The 25,692-nt window shown below is 40.9% G+C and overlaps 1 protein-coding gene across 1 annotated transcript in view; it reads right to left on the minus strand.

Moving 5' to 3' along the window:
* Window positions 1-25,692, minus strand: part of LOC122816609 (rho GDP-dissociation inhibitor 1-like) — a 2,167,530-nt gene that overhangs the window by 1,254,502 nt on the left and 887,336 nt on the right. Inside the window, exon 2 of the mRNA XM_044089512.1 lies at window positions 23,090-23,138. The gene's annotated coding sequence lies outside the window, so the exon portion shown is untranslated. The remainder of the gene's footprint in view (window positions 1-23,089; window positions 23,139-25,692) is intronic.

Genomic DNA, 25,692 nt, shown 5'->3' on the forward strand with positions numbered 1-25,692 from the left:
AAGATACTGTGGCTGTTAATGATAAATCTGATATTGAGCATGATTTTAACGAACTAAGACACAAACTTTACACGTATAAGGCAAATCAACTAGAAATAGACTATTTGAAAGAATGTGTCAATGTGAAACGAGATCCAAAAGGTCTACGTTGCTACAAGTTCCCTAACAATGTCCAGCCGGGAACCATATATTATAACAAATTGTGCAATATTTTTAACAGAACAGGAATTGAAATTTTAGAAGTTATGATAGAAGAATATGAGGCGAAGGCCAGTATTCTATTAAAAGATTTGACTGTGTTAAATGAAACGTTAGTTAATGATATCAACTTTTTATCTGTTAAGAAAAATTATGACAATATATTTCATGAAGCTGATCAGTTCTATGTCAAAATCCTGAACCGGAAAATTAATAAACTTGAGAGGGATCTTAATGAATATAGAGAAGGAGCAGCATACCCGCTGCCTGTAAGAGCAAGATTAAGTAATAATCAAAACAACAAAGCCAACTATCAGGTTAACACACCGAACAATAACACTATAGTAACGCCTGTAGAACTCCCCAGGAGGAGTGAAAGGTTGGCAGAGAAAGGGAGGAAAAATCCCCATCAGGATTTTCAGTTTCCCCCAGACAGATTCGAGGGGAGGGGGGCGAAGTTCCAACAGTCGAGGTGGAACAAAATCCACAAACAAATGAACATGATGAACAAACTACAGGTAGCCCCTCAGCATTGCATCATTGCACGCATGATTCTAATGTAGAATACACGGTTAACAAGGAGAACAATTTTACTATTTATAATTTTACTGAGATTGAATTGAAACATGAATTTTTCAACTTGTTTACCAGAGGTTTACATTTTGTACCTTTACGTTCTTTCAATTTAGCGAATGCACTGGTGGACCTCAAACTGTTTGTCAGGCAGCTTAACCTGACACACTACTTCAAGGGGCAACCCTTTAAAAAGAGTTTACTCTCTAGAACTAGCACTTTCAATCCCCCCACACACCCCTCTCTCAAAGTGTTTGAAGAACTGGTGGAGAAAGATATAAGGAAGGTTAACACTAGGAAGCTAAGTAGTCTACCTCAAAACATCAGCCTAGAAGAATTTGATTTAATACACCTCCTTAGAAATGAAGGTTGTAGGGTTATGAAATCCGACAAAGGGGGTGGGGTTGTTTTAATGTACACTACAGATTACGATGCCCGTCTTCTCAGTATGTTGCAGGATTCTGACCAATATGAGCTGGTTTCTAAGAATGAGATGCATTTAGCTTACTCAAAGATTAATTTCCTGCTAATGGACCACCTATTACAAGGTGCTATTAATGAGAAATTATACAATTATCTCCATGTAGCTAAACCTAAGATCCCGGTAATTTTTGGTATCCCCAAAACACACAAAGGCCTAGATCCATTGAAATTTAGACTTATTGTTTCCGGGGCAGGGGGTATTACTGAACCCTTAGGTAAATTTATTGATCAAGCATTAAAAAAATTTGTTTTATCTTTGAAATAAGACTCATGGGACTTTCTTAAAAGTATTAAACCTCAGTTATTCCATTCTGAGCTTTTAATGATTACTATAGATATAGTGGAGTTATTTCCCAGTATTCCACATTCTACAGGTCTAGATTGGTTAACGAGATATTAGTCAATGAAGCTGGCCTTAGTGCTAATGTTACAAATTTATTAGTCGACTTTATGGAGATAGTGTTAGAAAATAATTTTATTTATTTATTTTAATGGAGAAATTTACAAACAAAAGAAAGGAGTAGCGATGGGTGCTCCTTGTGCTTCCTATGTTAAAATAGTGCTTCACAAATGGGAACAAACTTTTATTTTTTCAACCAGCTGGGCTGACCACAAAGCATTATACCAGATATTTGGATAATATCTGTTTATTATGGAGTGGAACTGAAACTGACTTTTATGATTTTGTTAATTACATAAACTCTACTACTTCTTTTTTGTCTTTTACACACACGGTTAGCAGGGATGAGCTGAATTATTTAGACTTAACTCTTCTGAAGGATATTCCAAATCATAAGCTTGCGTCTAAATTATATAGAAAACCTACTTTCTCCAACTCATATTTGCATTTTGACAGTGGTCACCCTTTCCATCAGAAGAAAGGCATTGTTAAAGGGCAGCTCATTCGGGCTTCAAGAATGTCTAGTACTACAGACCACTATTTGGATGAAGTTGGTTTTCTAAAGGGATTGTTTTTTGAAAGAGGTTATCCTGTTTCATTGGTTAATACTTTAGCAAAAGAAGTCACCAACAATAGAGAAAGTTAATATCCCCCTCTTTTAGGATTAAGTGATACCCAGGTTGATAACAGCAATATTGACCAACAGACTGAACATCAGAACAACTACATTTACACTTTTTCCAACAATTCTAGTCAAATTGAAGATGTTGTTTTAAGACACTGGCCAGTTCTCACGCTCCATGATGAGCTAAAAACATAGTTCCTGAGCACCCTAATTTTGTTAGGCGAAGGGATACGAACATGAAAGAATTATTTGAAATGAAACAACTGCCTAAAACATCTAAGATTAACTGTAGAAAATGTACATTTAAATGTGGGATGTGCAAACAATGCACCTCCATTATTAACAGTTATTCACTTTATATTCCATCGAGGAAGTTCCTCTTCCAAGCAAACTGCTATTCCAACTGTGGAACTAAAAGTATAGTCTATTTAGGTTTTTGTACAAAATGTCATAGTTTCTATATAGAAAAAACAGAAAGAACTTTGAGGAGGAGGATTTACGAACACTTGTATGACGTCTCCAAAAAGAAAGAATCTAATGCTTTTTACAAACATTCCATTTTGTGTCAGAATATGGAACTTAAATTTATTGTCTTAGAGCATGTCATGGTAGACAATAGGGGAGGAGACTGGGAGACCAGGTTGGAATACAAGGAGCTTCTTTGGCAGCTTAAATTAGACACTGGTAAATTTCCTGGTCTTAATGACAGCATCAACTTGAGTAGTGTCCTAAAGCTAAGAATGGCCTGTCTATAACTAGGTATCAATGTATTCATTTTTTATATATTTTTATATGTTTACATCCACTTATCCCTTCTGCATTTAAAAATGTTTTTAACAATGTTTTTAACAATGTTTTTAGAACTTTTTTGCTTTAAAAACTTCTTGCATTTACAGATCTAATGTATTTATGTATGTATTTATTTAGTTGCTCATATTATAGGATTAAAATTGTCAAGTAAGTTATTGGTAATATATACTAAAGCTTTACATTAAGCATTCACAGCAATCGTTTAAATATTTAAATATTATCATTATGCAATGTTAAACCACTAAATTATGAAGCAGCGAAGAAATTATATGTTTCTTGGTTAAAGTTGCAGCTTTTAGTTTTTTGAACATTATCTTGAAAAAATATTATACATACCATAATGTATTGAACAACTAGCGCTGAAGCTAGATATATTGTAGTGTGATTGTTCATTGTTTTAGTTTTGGTTATAAGCAGGTTACTGTTTAATCAATTGATTTTAACATAATTTAATTAACAAGTCACATGACTTATTATCATTTCTATTTAATGAGAACAAGGCTAGTAGGTTTTTATCTTGACAAAGCTCGGTATTGACAGAGTGAAAGCGCTTGATATACTGGATATATTGGGACATTTTTCATGTGGTCTATTAAAGTGTTGTATGTGTAACCTTGTGGTTCCTGCTTTCTTTTGTTGTGAATACTTTGAAGTTATAGTTTGTGTCGCTCGCTCTTTTTTTACTTAACCAATATTATACACATAAGTTGTCAGCCCTTTGGCATAATGTAAGCTCTTTCCCTCAAAGTCTTTGATTTTGACCTGTGGTTATTGACTAGGCTTGTAACAGTCTGCAGACCAATAGCTTACTGTTTACTTATGCTAATGTTCCCCTAGAGATACTTACTACACTTACCACAGGGTTTAAGTAATTAATAAAAGTAACATGTTCAAAAATATATATGTTTTATTACTTTAACTAGGTTTGTGCCTTATTTCAGTTTTGAAACTGATCATTTTATTTGTGAAAAAGCAAAACTGTTATGCAAGTCACCACATAGCTCCCAACAATAACCAATCAGAAATAAGTATTTATGAGCTCCCTTAAAATAGTGCTTAATGTAGGGAGCACTTCAGTACAGCCATGTCACACTGGAATCAACTAATTCACTTACAAAAATACTCAGACTTGGTCATTCTCAACGTAACCCAAGACTAATTCTAAACTTGGGTGAACAGCATTATAGACGAAGTCTAAACTATTGCGCTGGCCTATTTTTTTTTCCATATCTGTCAGCAGCACTACTGAAAAGTCAGCATGCTGCATCAAGAGCATTTCAATGGTAGTGAACTGTGGTATGGCAAAAAAAAAAAAAAAACGGTTGTAACCTCTCCCTTTAGTATTTGCTTATGAATAAGGATATTTCAAAGCAGATGTCACACTCGGAAGAACGTATAAAAATTGCACGCTTATCCCCACAGGGGCACCAATGAAAAACATTTCTTTATGCTAAATAAGGCAGCCACACAACCAACTGTAAAACGATATGAGAACAAAAACTACATAAAATAGCAATAAGAAACTCCTTTAGGAAAAGAAGGCTGTGTGATACTGAAGCACAAAAAAATTCAGGGGGGAACAGGGAATAACCAGAATAAAAGCTGAACAATTGGAAATATAATTTCTTGAAATAGCACACTAAAATCACTAGACAACAGCAGTTTTGTTACTGAAATGCTAGCCTAGATTGAGAATCATGAAGAAAAATGTCATAAGTGTGTTAGAGTGGGCTTAGGCTCAAAACAGAATAAATTACTCAAAAATAATTCAAGATTTACTAACCCACAGCTATTATAGTGGACAATGAACAGAAACAAGAATACAAGTGATAAATGATGAAAATGAAACATTTGCAACCCGGTTTAAACCACAATGAAAAAAAAAAAAAAAAAACAGCAATCTGAGTAATCTGTAGAGGAAAAGCAGTGCCGTGCATTATGAGATACATGGGAACGCATTAAGCAGCCTAGGAAATATTGGATTGCTGCGCAGTCCTTATGCTGCAGCTTAAGACTTAAGAGTTACAGGGGAGGGACCCACTCCTATGAGATATAGGATTCTCAGCATCAGTCAGAGCTTTATCTAGCCAGGTTGCAAGAGGCATTATATAGACACAGGCAATGTGAGAAGCATTGGACATTATGGTCAGACAACGTGTTTACCTTTTGCTGCCAACCTCTTGGCACTTGCTGAACTCAGGCAGTGTAGGAATTGCCTTAAGCCCACTGATAAACTGTTACTTAATACAAAACTCAGTATGTGAGATGTGCAAATGTAGCTAATATGGAGGCATCCCTTTCACCTACATCCACGCACAGTGAGCATCATATACTCACGGTCTCACCCCCACCAAATTCTCAACAAAAACACAATGTCATATACTGAGGTATTTCCAACTCATCACCGCCATGTACACCTACAGCATTTAATAACAAAGAGTGAAATTGTTCCTAATCTTGAACTCCTAAAAGTCTACTAACAAAATGTCTTAAGTAATTGGTGACTCAGTTGTTGGGCATAGAGTCCACACAAGGCTGGGCCAGGATTGCGTTACAGTCAGTTATTTTTCATGTGCCAGCATTTGATATTACCATGGCCCTAAAGACCCTTTCCCACAGCAAATGTGATGACTTAAATGATGGCGGTCTATGTGGCAGTGAATGCAAACAAAACTCAGTTACATGCAGACAGACAGATAACAGAACTCTCCATGTATGTGACAAATGTGGGCAAGACCCTGGTCCTAAGTGGAACCCCTTCTTCACCAAGAATGATGCCTAGGTATAAAGAAAAGAAAACTGGCTTCAACAATTGGCTGAAAAGTCGGTGTCATTCTAAGGAGATCCTGTAAGTGTCAGCATGGGACAAGCTAAATTACACTCCAGCTTGCTTCACAAGAAATGGCCTGTACCACTCATTCAATGGCTTCCACTTACTGGCTAAGGCCTTTGCTGCCCCCCACCCCCCAACAAAAGAGCATATATTAAGCACAGTCCAGTTAATGAACATTCCATCACACTCTCAGTTTGGACCACATTAAGGCTCTTCTCAAAGCCAGAAATCTCAACAAACACTGTCTGATCTTGAGGCTCTCCTTTATCTGGAACTGTCCTATAAATTACTGAGACTTGGTTTAAAATTAAATAAAGTACCCCCTCCATACTTGGGTTTTGCACCTACTATGCCTTCAGGCCTGATGGTAACTGGAGATGTCTCCATATTTGTTTTCACCGCCACACAATTTCCAACAGGCCCAAAAACCAGAACCCCTAGAACTACAGATCACCTTAAATAAGAAACAACCAACGTGTAGCCTGTGTGTCCCCAGAAGATTATGCCAGATTCCTGAAAAGTATTTGAAGTACTGAAAAGCTCCATTACTTTGAAAGAATTTAACTACCTCACAATTAATTGAAGTGCATTTACTTCCAACACAGGCTATGTCCAAAGGTTCTTGGATTTATATAGCCTCTACACGTATTCCTCTGGTCTATCCTTCTCCAGTTAAGTTGGACAAAAAAGTTATGACATTTGTCTCCAAAGCCCCTGAAACCAAAATTTCTGAATTTAAATGCTTTGAATGGGCAAACCTCAAAATTCACTTATGATAGCACCAGCTTGGGGTGCTGATATAACAGTCAGCTTCACAAAAATACAGTTGTGTACACTTACCATAAATGTAGATGTTCGACTGTATTCACTGTTGCAGTCATCACATTTGGGTTATCTGCCTGCAGGTAGCCCTCAGTTGGCCTGTATACCTGAGTCTTTGGATTTCTGCGTCGGATGCTGTCGCTTCTTCCATGACGGCAGGTTGTCAGGGGTATAAAACATGCAGCCGATGCCATTACATCAGTTTTTCTTGCCCCAGATGTCAGGGGCCTCCACAATAGGAAGCAATTATATGGTAGGGAACACTCCCAGCAAAACGCAAATACACATGATATAATATCTGCCAAACAAGAAGGAAAGGTAGAGCCAAGAGAAGTCAGGGGGCTGGAGGGAGGGTAAGCAGGACTGCAACAGTGAATACACTTGAACATCTACATTTTGGTAAGTGTACACAACTGTACTATGTTCTTCGTGTTTCACTGTTGCAGTCATCACATTTGAGTGGATTCCCAAAGCTATGGTACAGTAGAGGCAGTTAAAGAGCATAAGGGCTAGCAATCAGGCCCTGTAAGACTGCTGTGGCAAATCCAGCTATGGATTTAGAAAAGATAGGCAGGTGGTAATGCTTGGTGAAAGTATGTACAGAGCTCCAGGTTGCAGCTTCCAGGATGTCCCTGGTAGGGACTCCTCTGAGAAATACAGTAGAGGTAGATACAGCCCTGGTGGAATGTGTTCTTATCCTCTGTGGGGTAGGTTTTCCATGGTGCTTGTAGCAGAAATGGACGCAATGTGCTATACATTTGGAAATGGTTTGCTTTGAAATGGCCTTCCCCTCTGCCCCTGCAGCAAAGCTAACTAGCAGCTGGTCAGATTTTCTGAGAGGCTTAGTTCTGTCCAAATAGAATCTAAGCTGTCTGTGCACATCCAGAGAATGCAGTATACTTTCCCCTTATTTTGAGGATTAGGAAAAAAAGTAGGCAAATGAATGGACTGGTTTAGAGCCACACTAGACACCACCTTGGGCATAAAGGATGGATTAGTCCTGAAGGAAACCCTGTCCGCATGGAAGATAATGAAGGGTTCCACTGCCATGAGGGCCTGCAGTTCAGACACTCTTCTTGCTGAAGTGATGGTTAGAAGTAAGGCTGTTTTCCAAGAAAGGAATTTCAACTCTGCTGTAGTAGCTGGTTCAAAGGGGGGATGAGTGAGTTTTTCCAATACAAAGTTAAGGTCCCAGGCTGGAGTGGGAGCTCTCCAGGGGGGGGGGTGTCTTAAATTTTTGGCCACTCTAAGGAATTGTTTTAGAAGGGGATGAGAGAAGAGGAGTGGCTCAGTATTATAATGTGCTGAAATGGCAGAGGCATGAATCTTAATTGAAGAGAAAGAAAGGTCCTTGTGGAGCATTTCTGTTAAATAATCTAGAATACGAGGTAAGATGGGCACTGTTGTGCCCATCCCCTGAGCCTGGCTCCAGGAACAGTATCTTCTCCACTTTTCAGCATAGGAGTTTCTAGTACTAGTCCTCCTTGCCTCAAGAATGACATCCAGCACCTGTTTACTGTGGGTTGTTAGAGGTGAGCTCAGGAAATTAGCCAGGCTGCAAGGTTCAGGGTTTGAAGCTGAGGGTGCAGAATCTGGCCCGCCTGCTGGGACAGCAGGGAAGGGGATCTGAGGCAGGTGCCATGGTTGCAGCACTGTCAGACTGCGCAAAAGGGGGTACCAGTGCTGGCGTGGCCAGTCTGGGGCAATCAGTATTGTCCTTGGCTTGTTCGGTTTGATCTTTAGTAGAACTTTCGAGAGGACAGGCAGAGGGGGAAAGGCATAAACTGAGAGGCTTGCTCAGGTAATGGACAGGGCATCCACTTTCCAAGCTTAACTGTGGGGAGTTCTGGTGCAGAATTTGTTCAATTGGTAGTTCTGAGTGGAGGCAAACATATCTACCTCTGGTGTCCCATTTGTTCCTCAAGAGCTTGAATATTTTGGGTTCCAGTTTCCATTCGTGTGGGTCTATGAGATTTCTGCTTAAGTCGTCTGCCAGTGAACTTAGTTTGCCTGGCAGGAATTGAGCTTGCAGGTTCACTTGGTAGCTCAAGGCTGTGTTCCCCAGAGCCATGGCTAGTTTGCAGAGTGGGTAGGAATGGGTTCCCCCCTGCTTGTTTATGTACCACATAACTGTGGTGTTGTCTGTCTTTACCAATAATTGTCCTGGAAGAATAAGGTCTCTGAAGGCTGTCAGAACATTCTGTACAGCTAACATTTCTTTTTGATCGATATGCAGGTGCATCTGTTTTGGGTTCCATTTTCCCTGAATGCACTACCCTGCCATGTGAGCCCCCCATGCATAGTCTGATGCATCTGTTAGGGTTTGGGCGGCAGGGGGTAGAGTGAAAAGGAGTCTCTTGTTGTGGTAGCAGGCCTCTGCCCACCAAAGGAACTCTGCCCGTAGACAAGGAATGATAGGAATCATTGTTTACAGGTCCTGAGAATGTTGACACCATAGACTTTTTAGATACCATTGACGTTTCCTCATACGCAGTCTTGCATATGGAATTAACAGAATGCAAGAGGCCATGAACCCCAGGGCTTGCATGATTTTCCTTGCAGATAGCTGGGTTTTTGTGGCCAGTAGGTTGTCAAATAAACTTGTTTCTCTGGAGTGAGTAATGCTATCTGGGAAGTTGTGTTCAAGCTTGCTCCCAGGAATACAATCTGTTGGCAGGGTACTAGGTGTGATTTCTTCTCATTGATGGTGTAACCCCAGTGAGGTTAGAAGTCTCTTTACAAATGCCAGGTGTTGTAATAGCATGTCCTGACTTTTTGCCTGAATCAGGCAATCGTCCAAGTATGGGTAAATCTAAGTATTTCTCTGCCTGCAAAATGCAATGGCTGGAGCTAGGCACTTTGTGAATACCCTGGGCACAGTAGATAAGCCAAAGGGAAGTGCAGAGAACTGATGGTGCATGGAGCCCACCCTGAAACGTAGGTATTGTCTGCAGGATTCCCTTATTGGGATGTGCAGGTAAGCTTCTTTTAAGTCTAGGGTTGCCAGCCAGGCAACCTTGGCTAGCATAGGAAGAAGCTGTTGAAGAGTTAGCATTTTGAATTTTGGAACCACCAGAAAGGTGTTGAGAATAGGCAGGTCCAGGACAGGATGCCAGGAATTTTCTTTTCTGGGAACCATGAGCAGTCCTGAATAAAAACCTTGTCCCCTTTGTTCTGCTGGGACAGGTTGAATATCCCTGATACTGAGGAGAGAGAGAACTTGTTTTTGGGCCTCCGCCCACTGATTTGTGGGGAGGTCTGGCCATCCACTTGGGGTTGGGAGTGACTGGAAGTGGAATTTGTATCCTAGGGAAACTATGTTTAAAACCCATTTGTCCTGGGTCATGAGTTCCCAGTTTTTTGCATGCAGGGCAAGCTTTCCTCCTAAGGGAGCAAGTAGTTGAGCAGGGCTTGGAAGAGTTAAGGATAAGTCATTGTGCCATTTTTCCATAGTGGGTGGCTTACTACTTCCTGCTTTGGAAGTGGGAGACCCCCACTGCTTAGATCTGTGCATAGCCTGAGACTGAAGTCTTGGTGGTCTGCTGCTCCTGGGTTTGGACTGAAGACCTGGAAGGGACTGGATAAGACCAGTTCTTTGAAGACCAATGCCTACTGAATCTAGGAAGCTGTACTTATAAGCAAGGGAGCCCGCAGGATTTTTTGCAGGGGGGGGGTGCAAACCCAGAACCCCGCCCATGCAGCAACAGAGCCCCTCCCACACAGCAACAGAGCCCTGCCCCCACCACCCATGCAGCCATTCCAGTGTCCTGTTACTTGGATATTTCTCCCCTTTTGTCATAGACACTGTTCAAATCTCTCAGTGTGCATACTGTTTTATGCTTTACGTCTACAATGATTACAGATATTTGGATTTCATTTACAACTTTTATTTCAAATTTTATAGCACAAACACTGATAGGCATTTACTAAACCTAAACAAAGCAATAGTCTTACAATGAAAACAGACTTAGCATTAAAACTTTACCTTTGAAACCCACATTCACTGAAACAGCATTGAAACTTACATTCAAAGAAAATGCATCTGGCCAGTGCCTAGGTAAGTTTACCTTTGGGCTATTTTCAAATCAAGCTCCTTGCACACATTTTTAGAACTATGCAAAAGTTCTTTGATTCACCTTCCTGATTGTATTAATTATACTATATAATAACTGAATTATATCCCTTGTATAATACAGCGCCACTTGTTGGTGTGTTTTAAATTTATAGTTCTCAACATTCTTCCTTTAAGCAATGAAACAAATCATATGAACCAATAATGATGACCTGCCCAATTCAGAACATTTCAGCCATAAAAGGCCACTCAAACTTCTGTCATACAATCAACCAATATCAGTCAATATGCAGAAAGTCATCTGAATAATTCCACATTAAACCAATGAAGAGATTGTTGTTTCATTTACAAATTCAGTGCCTGTTGCCCTTGAAGAATAAATTGTCTATGTTACATTAAAAGAAATGGTAAGCTGGTAGATTACAATAGGGAATGGGTGGCAAGCTGGGTAATCTGCTGGCAAGTTGCCCTCAGTCGGCCTGATTAACAAAGTCTTGGGTCCTGCGTCGGTTGCTGTCCCTTCTTCTATGACGTCAAGTTGTCAGGGGTATAAAACATCAGCCGACGCCATTCCATCAGTTTTTCTTGCCCCAGATGTCAGGTGCCCCCAAATGGGGAGCTATCTATATATATATATATAGATATATATGTATGTATAGAATAAAAAATACAAAACATGTACCTCCAAACAAAAAGCAAATACACCAAAAAGGCTTTTAAAGATAGTGACAGAAATCTCTGGATTTAGAGAAGAGAGGGGAAGCGGTTTTCCAAGAGAGAAATTTTAGGTCCGCAGTAGCAGCTGGCTTAAAAGGAGGTAGTGAGTTTTTCCAAAACAAAATTGAGGTCCCATGCAGGAGTTGGTGCTCTCCTGGGAGGTCTTAAATTTTTGGCCCCTCTAAGGCACTGCTTTAGCAGAGGATGAGAAAAGAGGGGAGGCTCTGTGTTGTAATGGGCTGAAATGGCAGTGGCATGGATTTTTATGGAAGAAAAAGATAGGCCCTTGTGAAGCATCTCAGTTAAGTATTGCAGAATCTGAAGAATATTGGTCAATGTTGTGCTTATTCCTTGTGCTTGGTTCCAGGCACAAAATCTTTTCCATTTGTCAGCATAAGATTTTCTAGTACTAGGCCTTCTAGCCTCCAAAATGACATCCATCACAGGTTTGCTGAGAGATGCAATTGGTGAAATTAGTTGATTAGCTATGTTGCAAGATTCAAAGTTTGGAGCTGAGTGTGCAGAATTTGATTGTTCTGCTGAGACAGTAGGTGAGGTGTCTGAGGCAGGTACCACGGAGGAAGGTGCGACATATTGCGCAGGAGTGGGTACCAGTGTTGGCGAGGCCAGTCTGGAGCAATCAGAATTATTTTTGTTTTTTCCTGTCTTGACTTTTAGTAAGACCTTGGAGAGCAGAGGCAGAGGTGGAAAGGCATAGACTGATAGGTTTTTCCAGCTGAAGGATAGAGCATCCACTTTCCAAGCTTTTTTGTGATGAATTCTTGTGCAGTCTTTGTCCAACTGATAAGTTTTGGGGCGAGGCAAAAAGATCTATGTCTGGGCTCCCCCATTTGTGTGTCAACATGCTGAAGATTTGTGGATCCAGTTTCCATTCGTGTGGGTCTATAAGATTTCTGCTTAGTTCGTCTGCCAGAGTATTTTGCTTTCCTGGCAGGAATTGAGCTTGTAGATGTATTTGGTAAGTCAAGGCAGTGTTCCACAACATGCCATGGCAAGTATGCAAATGGGGTAGGAATGTGTACCCCCCCCCCCCCCGCTTATGTACCACATGACTGTGGTGTTGTCTGTCTTTATCAGTAGTTGTCCTGGATGAAGACAGTCCTTGAAGGCTGTCAGAGCATTCTGTACAGCTAGCATCTCTTTTGGATTGATATGTAGATGCATTTGATTCGAGCTCCATTGGTCCTGAAAGCATCTCCCTGCCAGATGCGTCCCCCCCCAAGCATAATCTGATGAGTCTGTAGTCAGTGTTTGGGCGGCAGGGGGGTGGAATGAATGACAATCCCTTGTTTTGGTGGCAGGTCTCTGCCCACCATAGGAACTCTAGTTGTAGGCAAGGAATGATAGGAATCATTGCTTCCAAGCTGTGGCAATGTTGACTCCATAAGCTTTTTAGGTACCATTGAAGTTTCCTCATATACAGTCTTGCATATGGAATTAGAAGAATGCAAGAGGCCATGAACCCCAAGGCCTGCAGAATTTGTCTTGCAGATAGCTGTTTTTTTGTGACCACCAGTTTGAAGTAAGTCATCAAGTGAATTTGTTTTTCTGGTGCAAGGCAAGTCATCTGGGCAGTCGTATTCAAGCTTGCACCCAGAAATATAATTATTTGTGAGGGTACCAGTTGTGATTTATTTTCTTTATGGTGTACCCTAGACGAGATAGAAGCCTTTTTACAAATGCCAGATGTTTTAGAAGAGTGTCCTTGCTTTCTGCCTGAATTAGACAATCGTCCAGGTATGGATAAATCTGAATATTTCTTTGCCTGCAAATTGCAATTACTGGTGCCAGGCACTTTGTGAAGACCCTGGGTGCAGTAGATAAGCCAAAGGGCAGTGCAGAGAACTGGTAATGCAAATAGCCTGCTTAGAAGCGGAGGTATCTTCTGCAAGATTCTCTGATTGGGATATGCAGGTATGCCTCTTTTAAGTCTAGAGTTTCCAACCAGGCAACCTTGCCTTGAATAGGTAGTAACTGTTGAAGAGTCAGCATCTTGAATTTTGGAATGTCCAGAAATGTATTTAGAATGGATAAGTCCATGATTGGACACCATGATTTGTCTTTTCTAGGAACCAGGAAAAGTCTTGAATAAAAACTTTGTCCCTTTTCCTTTTCTGGTACTGGTTGAATAGCCCCCATATCCATGAGGGACAAGTTATTTCTGGGCCTCTGCCCACTGATTTGGAGGCAGGTCAGGCCATCCGTTTGGGACTGGCAAAGTATGGAAATGAAATCTGTATCCCTGGGATACTATATTTAAAAAGTACAGTTGTGTACACTTACCATAAATGTAAATGTTCGAGTGTATTCACTGTTACAGTCATTACATTTGGGTAATCTGCTGGCGGGTTGCCCTTAGTTGACCTGAATAACAAAGTCTTGGGTCCTGCGTCGGTTGCTGTCCCTTCTTCCATGACATCAGGTCGCCAGGGTTATAAAACATGTAGCGGATGCCATTTCCATCAGTTTTTCTTGCCCCAGATATCAGGTCCCCCTCAAATGGGGAGCAATATATGCATGTAATTAAGAACACAAAAAATATACCTCCAAATAAAAGCAAATACAACAAAAAGGCTTTTGAGCATAGTAACAGAAAGAAGAAAAGTAGGGGGCTGGCAGATGGGTAACCAGGACTGCAACAGTGAATACATTATGGTAAGTGTACACAACTGTAGTATGTTCTTCGTGTTTCACTGCTGCAGTCATTACATTTGGGTAGAATCCCAAAGCTATGGTTGGGAGGATGGAATTATACAGCATTAGGAGCAGCTATAAGGCCCTGCAGGACAGCAGTGGCAAAGCCTGCTCTGGATTTAGAGAAGAGAGGTAAATGGTAATGCTTGGTGAACGTATGAACTGAGCTCCAGGTAGCAGCTTCTAGAACGTCTCTGGTAGGAACCCCTCTGAGAAAGGCTGCAGAAGTAGATGCAGCCCTGGTGGAATGGGATCTGATCCCCTTCGGGACAGGTTTACCATGATGCATGTAGCAGAAACGAATACAATGGCTTATCCATTTTGAAATTGTCTGCTTTGAGACAGCCTTTCCCTCTGCAGCAAATGCCACCAGTAGTTGCTCTGATTTTCTTAGAGATTTTGTACTGTTCAAGTAGAATCTTAGTTGTCTGTGTACATCCAATGAATGTAGAATCCGCTCCCCCTTGTTCTGTGGATTTGGGAAAAAAGTTGGTAGATGAATGGTCTGATTAAGAACCACACTGGATACCACTTTAGGCATAAAGGATGGATTGGTCCTGAGCGATACCCTGTCCGTGTAGAAAATAATAAAAGGCTCCACTGGCATGAGAGCCTGTAGTTCTGAGATCCTTCTAGCTGAAGTGACTGCTAAAAGAAAAGATGTTTTCCAAGAGAGAAATGTTATGCCCGCAGTAGCAGCTGGCTCAAAAGGAGGCAGGGTGAGTTTTTCCAAAAAAATGAGGTCCCATGCAGGAGTTGGTGCTCTCCTGGGAGGTCTTAACATTTTGGCCCCTCTGAGATACTGCTTTAGCAGGGGATGAGAAAAGAGGGGAGGCTCTGTGTTGTAATGAGCTGAAATGGCAGAGGCGTGGATTTTTATGGGAGAGAAAGATAGGGCCTTGTGAAGCATCTCAGTTAAATATTGCAGAATCTAAGGAATATTGGGCATTTCCTTGCTTCTTCCTTGTGCCTGATTCCAGGCACAGAATCTTTTTCATTTATCAGCATACAATTTTCTAGTGCTAGGCCTTCTAGCCTCCAAAATTATATCCATCACAGGTTTGCTGAGAGATGTAACTGGTGAAATTAGTTGATTAGCCATGCTGCAAGATTCAGAGTTTGGAGCTGAGTGTATAGAATTTGAAAGTTCTGTTGAGACAGTAGATAAGGTGTCAGAGGCAGGTACCACGGAGGAAGGTGTGACATATTGCGTATGAGCAGGTACCAATGTTGGCGAGGTCAGTCCAGGAGCAATCGGCATAATTTTTGTTTTTTTCCTGTCTGACTTTTGGTAATACTTTGGAGAGCAGAAGCAGAGGGGGAAAAGCATATGCTGATAGGTTTTTCCAGCTGAAGGATAGAGCATCCACTTTCCAAGCTATTTTGTGATGAATTCTTGTGCAGAATTTGTCCAGAATTTGATAGTTTTGGGGTGAGGCAAAAAGATCTAGGTCTGGGCTCCCACATTTCCGTGTCAACATGCTGAAGATTTGCGGATCCAGTTTTCATTCGTGTGGGTCCGTAGGATTTCTGCTTAGTTCGTCTGCCAGAGTATTTTGCTTTCCTGGCAGGAATTGAGCTTGTAGATGTATTTGGTAAGACAAGGCTGTGTTCCACAAGGCCATGGTTAGTCTGCAAAGGAGGTAGGAATGGGTACCCCCCTGCTTGTTTATGTACCACATGACTGTGGTGTTGTCCGTCCTTATCAGTAGTTGTCCTGGATGAAGAAAGTCCTTGAAAGCTGTCAGAGCACTGTACAGCTAGCATCTCTTTCTTGATGATATGGGCTCCATTCGCCCTGAATGCATCTCCCTGAAGGATGCTCCCCCCAAGCATAGTCTGATGCATCTGTAGTCAGGGTTTGGGTGGCAGGGGGTGGAATGAATGACAGTCCCTTGTTTTGGTGAGAGGCCTCTGCCCACCATAGGAACTCTTGCTGCAGGCAAGGAATGATAGGAATTATTGTTTCCAGGCTGTGACAATGTTGATTCCATAAGCTTTTAAGGTACCACTGAAGTTTCCTCATATGCAGACTTGCATATGGAATTAGAAGAATGCAGGAAGCCATGAACCCCAAGGCCTGCATAATTTGTCTTGCAGATAAGTGGGGTTTTGTGGCCACTTGTTTGAAGTAAGTCATCAATTGGATTTGTTTGTCTGGCGTGAGGTAAGCCATCTGGGCAGTTGTATTCAAGCTTGCACCCAGGAATGTAATTTTTTGAGAGGGTACCAGTTGTGATTTCTTTTTGTTTATGGTGTACCCTAGGCAAGTTAGAAACCTTTTTACAAACGCCAGATGCTGTAGAAGAGTGTCCTTGTTTTCTGCCTGAATTAGGCAGTCGTCCAGATAAGGATAAATTTGAATGTTTCTTTGTCTGCAAAATGCAATTACTGGTGCCAGGCACTTTGTGAAGACGTTGGGCACAGTAGATAAGTCAAACGGCAGTGCAGAGAACTGGTAATGCAAATAGCCTTCTTTGAAGCGGATGAATCTTCTGCAAGATTCCCTGATTGGGATATGCAGGTAAGCCTCTTAAGTCTAGAGTACCAACCAGGCATCCTTGCCTAGCATAGGCAGTAACTGTTGTAGAGACAGTGTCTTGAATTTTGGAATGTCCAGGAAAGTATTTAGAATGGATAAGTCCAGAATTGGACACCATGATTTGTCTTTTCTGGGTACCAGGAAAAGTCTTGAATAAAAACCTTGTCCTTTTTCCTTTTCTGGTACTGGTTGAATAGCCCCCATATTCATGAGGGACATAACTTGTTTCTGGGCCTCTGCCCACTGATTTGGAGGCAGATCTGGCCATCCGTTTGGAATTGGCAACGTGTGGAAATTAAGTCTGTATTCCTGGGATACTATATTTAAAACCCACTTGTCCTGGGTAATTAGATGCCAATTTTGTGCATGAAGTGCTAGTTTGCTCCCCAAAGGGGCTGCCAAAAGATAAGTGCTTGGAAATGGCAGAGGAAAGTCATTGAGCCTGTTTACCGTAGGGGGGTGCCTTGCTACTTCCAGATTTGGAGGTGGAGGCACCCCATTATTTTGCTCTGCAAGTTTCTTGTGACTGAAACCTGGAGCCTTTGGAGTGTCTGGGATTGACCTGTGCGGCTCTGGTGGGTACTGGAAAGGACCAATTCTTAGTAGACCAGTGCCTACTGAACCTGGGTGGCTGCACTTGTAGGAAATCTTCTACAGTTTGCATAGATTTAGCTTTATCTTCCATCTTTTTCAAAACCTCTTCTGCCTTATTACCAAATAGACTGTCCTGTTGTAAAGGAGCATCCAACAATTTTGCTTTAACATGATCAGGCAGATTTTGCTCCTTGAGCCAAGCATGCCTTCTTATCACAGATCCAGTTACAGTGGCCCTGCAAGAGGCCTCCAAGGAATCAAAACCACATTGCAAAGTATGCTTTCCAACTTGTGCAGCTGAATGCAATAAATCCTGTAACTCTATTTTCCACACAGTCAGAAATCAACATCATTTTCTGTTTAAGTAAGCCCACGACATGCTGCTGATATTTAAGCACATGAAATTGACAGTTTAAAGCCCTGATTGCCAGGGTTGCAGACTGTAAACCTTCTTACCCCATCTATCCAGCGCTCTGAAGTCTCTATCAGAAGGGGTAGGATTTTTAGCAGTAGAAGCCTTAACACCCTTGGGACCCTGAGAAATTGTTTCAGGGTCAGTAGTAGGGTTTTTAAAAAGAAATTTGTGGGAGTCAGGAACCCAGTAATATCTGTCTGGCTTACTGGGAGCCGGAGGCAGGGAATCAGGAGCCATGCTGGATTCTGAAAAAACATCATCAACAATGTCTAGAACAGGAGGTATAGCCAAAGGCCTATGCTGAGGAAGAAGAAGAAAATCCCTAAGTCTCTTTTTAGATTCTGAGAAATCCTGACTCTCCCAGTGAAAGTGTTCCCTTAAGGTATGCAAAGTTTCTCCAAAAGAAAAATCCTCAGGAGGAGAAGCAGAAGGGATGGAATCTTCTGCATCAGAGTCCTCATAAGTGGGAATAGATAATTCCTGATCAGAAGAGGAATCAGAAGAAATAGAAACCTGATCTGAAGATTCATAGTCAGTGCCTTGCCTAGGCCTCTTAGCAGGAGGGGGATGGGTACCCCTGACCAAGGTAATTAAATCCTCAGCCATTTTGATCATTTGTTTTTTTAGGCATTTACATTTAGGCCTGTACACGTGGCCCAAGCGTCGGTTTTTTTAGACATAGAAGTAGTTTTTGGCCTTAGTTTTGAAGATGGTATTGGTTTAATATACAAATCTTTAGGCCTAAAAACACCCTCAGTAGACGGTGTCTGCTCAGCGGCTCTGGACCCATCTAAGGTAGAGACATCCGTGGGTTCAATACTTAAAGTACCTCATGGCATGGGTCTCAGTAGAGGCCTTCAAATCAAAAGTAGCAGGTATCAGGAGCTGGGAAAGCGCCTCACTGAGTACCGGCAAACCAGCGACTGGCTTAGGAGAAGCTTTGTCGGTTTTGGACCTCGACGGTCTGTCTCTGTCTTTTTCTTTACGCTTTTTAGGTATTCCAGTAGTCTGATTGCTAACCAACGACATTTCTGGATAGTTAAATCTTGAGCCAAAATATTTAGAAGCAAAAATATACAGACGTTTAATAGTGCGTTGATTAAATTTAGCACAAAACCGACAGCAAGGCATGTTGTGGTCAGGGCCTAGGCAAGGAATACAGTACAAATGAAAATCCTTATGAGGTATTTGCTTCCCACAAGTAATACAATTATTAACTTTTACTGACATCGGTAAGGAGCAAGAAAAAGTTTCCCCAACGGGGTACTTAGCTTTTAGTAAAAGACTTTGGTTCTGAAACTCGAAAACGAAAATTTCAGGAGTAAGCCGACTGGCACTTGCAAACTGCTTCTGCTTTGGGCACCACGTGGCAAGAAAGACTGATGTAATTGGCGTCAGCTGCATGTTTTATACCCCTGACGTCATGGAAGAAGGGACAGCAACTGACGCAGGACCCAAGCCTTTGTTAATCAGGCCGACTGAGGGCAACCTGCCAGCAGATTACCCAAATGTAATGACTACAACAGTGAAACACGAAGAACATCTTCAATTTCTCTCCCATGTAGAAATCTGAGATGGCAGCCATATGAACTTTAATGGTGGAGTAGTTAGCCCCAACATGAAAGTGACTGGCTAAAAAAAAAAAAATCTTAAATTGCAGTGACAGAGGCCACAAAATCATTGCTAAATGCCCATAAGGAAAATCCCTTCCATTTGCCTTTATAAATTTTCCTAAAGAACGGTTTCTGAGATGATGCCAGGATATGGACAACTGAGGGTGAAAGCCTGGACTATCTGGTCATTATCGGAGCTGAAAAAACAATGCAGCTAACTTCAAGGCTGCTATGTCCTGATGATGCGTGCTGAGTGCATGAAAGATGAGATCTGAAATGAGATCCAGCACCCACGGCGTGCCTTTCAGGCAAGGACAAAGATAAGGAAACCATACCTGTGAGGCCAAAAGTGAACAGCAACGTTGGTATGAGGGGATTAAGATTATGTGTATATAGAAGACCTGGGGACTAGTTGTGGACTACAGAGTCCCTCTGGGACTCTCCCTCCTTGGGAATTATGGCAAAATAGCCACTGTACAGTGTTTAAATGGGCTGTAAATAGTTTTCAGCAAAAATGGTGCTAGTTGCTAGAAATATGATCCAACAGCACTTGAATGAGAGACCACACCACGTGCTGGGAGAAGTATGGACCAGCTCAGCTTGTCCACTAAAACACTGCATTTCCCCAGGATGTGCACAGTCACCACAAAGAGATGAGAAGACATCTCCTACTGACAAACTCTCATGGCTTCTCGACACAATGGGTAAGATAATTTCCTTTGTTTTTTGATGCATGACGCCACTACCAATTTGTCAGTCTGGATATGTGGAGGGAGTCCTGAAAAGTCTGCAGCACCAGGAGGACTGCTCTCAGCTCCAGGATATGCATGTGAAGACTGGTCTCTCAGACGGACCATGTACTTTGGACTGTCATTCCAATGAAATTCCCCCCACCCCAATTGGGAACAGTCCTTCGCCACTCTGGCCTGAAGGGTCAGTAGAATAAAACACTGAACATGGAAGACTAGGGGAGTTCAACCACCACTGAACATGTTTTTATATGCTGGTGAAGCAAATCAGAAAGTGCACCGGTCGATACCACACCGACTACTGAACTGCAAGAGTGTACTGCAACCCCTCATGTAAAATCTGAATCAAGGAACTAGGGTGATAGAGGCCATCACTGATCCCAGGAGCAGCAATAAGCACCTGGCCAGTGGCTTTTGATGGGGGAGAACTGTTAAGGCTCGTTGATGAAAGGTGAGAATTATCAACTCCAGCAATCTGACCATCTGCAGTGTTGCATCCAGGTGGGCCCAAATGAACTCTACTGCTTGAACAGGGATTAACACTGATTTTGTTTTTCAAATTGTTTGATTGCCAGACAGGAGTAAAGCTGAAGCAAAGAATCTCTGGCTTAGAGTAATAGATTCCTGGAGGGAGCAATTTTGAGCCAATAGATCAGATATGGAAACACAAGGAACTTGTGCAGTTTTAAGATGAGCTATATACACTGCCACATACTTTGCAAACACCAGGGGTGCTGTGGTTAGACCAAAGGGTAGGGCTCTGAAATGGAAATGACTGGGTCTCAGCCAAAAGCAGAGGAACCTTCTGTAGCACCCGGCTATCTTGCTGTGGTAGTACTAACCCTGAAGGCCTGCCAAGCATATCCAGTCTTACTTCCTTAACAATAGTAGCATGGACTGGACTCATTTGGAACTTTATTTTACTTAACTAAAGTCCAAAATAGACAAGAGGTTCCCATTCTTCTACAGGACCAAAAAGAACCTTGAGTAAACTCAAGATCCTTGCTGGTCTGGTGGGACCACCTGCATGACTCAATTTGTCTAATAGCTTTTATTTATTTATTTTACAAATATATATATATATATATATATATATATATTTTTTTTTTTTTTTTTTTTTAATCTCTTGTGCTGTAGCCTTCCTTTGCAGGGGTAGGACATTGCAAAATCTTCTTGAACTGGGAGGAAGAAGAAGAGAATATAACTGTGTGGCCTCTGGTTATGATTCGCTGCAACCTCAAATCTTGAATGATAGGCTGTCCTGGCTAATGGGTGCACAGATAAGTGCCCTTCCAATGTCTCAAAAGATTAGCCAGTTGGCCAACCTTTCAAGAGCACTGAAAAGTATCTGTAGGAGAAGGGGTGCCTAAATGCATGATTCTGAAGACAACCTCTGCCACGAGGGCAAAGTCCATTGTGATTATTCCCCCACTGTAACTGTGAATGTACCACTGCTCCAATTACTGTCATTGAATCTGATTAAGTGCCCTTGGAGTAAAGTCTTCATTGTAATTTACATGGCTATTTATATGGAAAATAGAAAAGTATTACTTGTTACAACTATGTACAACTTCGATCTGACAAGGGCAAAAGCACTCATCTTTTGCTTTAACTTTATAAACCACAGTTTAAATAAGCAATTCCAGCTTAAAGTGATCTTTGACATGGATCTTTCATAAGTTGTGACAATGGCCCGTTTTAATAGAGCAGTCATTCCTGTACAACTAGTTTTCCCTTTTATATATACATATATATATATATATATATATATATATGTATATATATATATATCTACACATATACACACACACACACGTATGTATACACATATAATGGCTTTTTTCTCAAAGATCGTGGTACAGTGGGAATCGGGGAATTTACCCTTCCCCACTGTACTGCAGTCTTGGAGTTAGTATAATTAAGCAGGGGGGTGTAGGGGGGCAAGACCCCATTCAAAAAATAGATTATTTTTCAAATATTTGTGATTTGAGGTAGTGTGTATTTGAATCTGTGACTGAAACTCTTTTACGTGTATATACTATACACACATAACACATTTTAAAGCCTGATATAGTTGAAAGTTGCAGGAGAATAACATAGCACACACTTCTCATTTTAGGTGCTGCAAGCACACAGTGGCTAACTAGGTGTGTTTTTTTGTTGTTGTTAATACGGAACTTCATAAATGTAAAGCAACAATGAAAGGTAGCTATCAGATCAAACCGTGAATGCATTTTTAGTTCATTGAGCTGTGCCGATATTGCCGTTTTCTTTTTTGTTTAATGTAAATAGTATACTATAAATAGCCAGTGTATGCACTGCACACAGCTTTTATTTCAGTTGTAAATAGCACATCTCCATCTCTGAATGGCCACAGCATATTGTATTCAGACAATCACTACTGTTGATGTTTTTGCTTATGTACGTTGGATCTCTGTAACCACCCGGGCTGGGCCTGAAACTAGTCTAGTCTGACCAATGCCCTATACCAAATCAACAAACGTAAATAAACTCTAGTGAGTAAACAACATGATAAGGAGAAATACACGGGTGGAAACAAGTCAGAACACTCTCTGTGCGCTGTTGCTTCACACTAAAACATATGACCTGGCTACTGTTATTTACAGAATCATATGTTTTTTTTACATCAAAGTTGTCATGCACTCTGGTACATGTACAAAAAATACCTCAACTTAACTAACTCAGCAGCAGTTTGTTACCATACTAACAACATTCTTTGTCCAAACTTTCCCAGGTCCATAAAAAAACAAAAGGAAAATGAATAGGTTGCAGTAGCTATTTTTACCAAGCATCAATGTGCTAAATTATTAAAACAAAACAAGAAAATATGAACATACATATGCATATTCCCATATAATTCAAATGTTAAATCTTTCAAGTAGTCATCAGAAAGGATTTTCAGCCTACCTTGTGTTTCAGGTCAGTCAGAAGTCAACCCTTCCGATGATCACTCCCACTGTAAAACAATTATAAATAACAATACTTTTAACATTTCAAATTGACAAGGTCTGACCTTTTAAATAACAATTCTGACAGTCCCATTACTTCAGTTCACAAAAAACATGTCACAAATCCCTAAAACACCCTATGAATCCCCACCGGAATCAATTTGCCTCTCTTCACACTCACAGCCATAGGCACTTCAAAGAAGTGAATCAAGAGCTGGCAATGAAAAATAAATTCAAGCAGTATATGAGATATGAAATATCACAGTCTAGTAAAAATTACATTAGACCTCCTCCTTAGTTCTACATCGAGACAATGTAAGCTAGGAGACCATGCAATCTAGGCATGCCGGATATTCAGGTTAGACTTCCACCTGCTCAGAGAATTAGGCAAAATGCATGCACTTCTTCTGTTCAAGCAATAATTACTGAAAAAACACTTCTGTCTAGTTCAACTACAAGCTGCTCTCCATCAGATAAAAATTATGGCAATTTCATTTTAATACTTGGAATAAATTACAAAAGTACAAACTAACAGATGGAATTAAATATTAAGGTATGAAGTGCAAACCAAGTGGTCACTTCAGTTTCTATCAAGACAGCGGCAAGTTTATGCTGGCAGAAGAGGCCTCAAGACACTAAAACCTTTAAGCAGGTCACGCCATTATTAATTTAGATTTGTAAGTAAGTTTTAGTGTTAGGACTTTCATCCAGTGGTGTTCCTTTAACACCACAGATGGGGAAGGCATGAATATCAAGTGTAGAAATATGTCTTTGCAGTACAGTACACAAAGTTTTCCTCTATATGGCTGAACCTGAAAGGAATTTCAACATTTTAAAACTGGATCCTTCCACCTGAGCATGATATTGCTTTTGTGAACACTAATTTTAAAGTGTGAACACTTTAAATAACTGCAATGAATCTTGCTGAGTGGATGCATTTTGAGGAAAATGTACTGCCATGAAAACAATGTGCCCACACTGAACTGCTTGACCAAGAGAGCAGAACTTTTGAGAAAACAAAATCAAGGGCAATAAAGAGGAGTACACTGTCCTGTAGTCACTGCTTCCCAGAATTATTCACTGACGTACCTGTAAACAAAAACATATCTGCATGTAAATCATAAGCAGGGAAGGAACCGGCTCTAAATATGCCACTAATTTATGGTAAGTTTTGTAGTGTATGCACACAAGGCAATTCATCCACAAAATGTGTAGGCCTACACAGACAGGCATATGGTTTCCGTTAATTTAAGGAGAAGTTCATAAACATGATGCATAAGGGCACATGACTAGCAAGTGGCAAGAATGAGCCATCAGAGCCATGTGCAATTCATTAAACTAAGCAAACTTCCTGGAGTAGTTACATATACTTCTGCATACACATCTGGAAGAGTCCAAGAAAAGAATAAGTATGTAAATGAAGTACTGCAATATATTTTATGATTGCACAGTTAAATGTGAGATATCTCCAGACATTTACAGGACTTCAACTGCAGACATACCACACCTACTACTGTAATAGAGTACCTGAAGCCCCAGGACAGGTGATGTGCTACTCAGCTTAACATATGTAAGTGTCAGCATCTACCTAAAATGCAAGAAATCTGCACAATTTTTGTTTACAATCCCTCATTCAAACACATCTCCCACTTACATGTACTTTGCATACTTGTACTGTAACTCAGTCACACACTGTACTACCACAAAGACCATGAACTGACTCACTTCCACAGTCATGGACAGAGAGGTAGAAAAGTTTATGAATCACTGCTGGCCATGTCTACTCACTGTGCACATATTGTGTTAAGGTACCTCTACAACACAAGCAACTAGGGCACAGCATATTACTAGCAGAATGTGCATATTCACCTGTTTGAAATTTGCCAAGAGTTATTACTGTATAACTTTTTGTTTCCAGACAGTAATTTTTATAGGGGCTCAGGAATAGGACCTCTCCTTTTTCCTGAAGAAAATTCAGGGGGAAAAGTACAGTTTTGTACCTACCATAAATGTAGATGTTCGAGTGCTAATACAGCTGCAGTCATAACAGATGGGTTCTCCTGTCAGGCGGGTCCTCGGTCGGCCGAATTCCAAAGTCTAGGTCCGGCGTCGGTTGTCATCGCTTTCTTTCCTGACGTCAGTGCGACAGGGGTATATAACACATAGCCGATGCCATTTTCTTCAGTCTTTCTTGCCCCAGATGTCAGGTGCCCCCAGAAGGAAGGCAATATATATAAAAAAAAAAAAATATATATATATATATATATATATATATATATATATATATATAAAATATATAATCATGCATTACAATATAATCAAAAATCAGTAGTTGCAAGCAAATACACCATAGAAGGATAACTCAATCAATCAAGTTGTAAGATGAGGAGTTAGCCACTAGGTCTGTACCCAGAGGGGAAGGAGGGAGGGAAACCTGGACTGCAGCTGTATTAGCACTTGAACATCTACATTTATGGTAGGTACAAAACTGTACTATGTTCATCGTGCATACAGCTGCAGTCATAACAGATGGGTAGAATCCCAAAGCTACGCACAGGGTGG

Source organism: Protopterus annectens, chromosome 12.part0 (genome assembly GCF_019279795.1).
Source record: "Protopterus annectens isolate FY-2018-M chromosome 12.part0, PAN1.0, whole genome shotgun sequence".
NCBI lineage: Eukaryota > Metazoa > Chordata > Ceratodontiformes > Protopteridae > Protopterus > Protopterus annectens.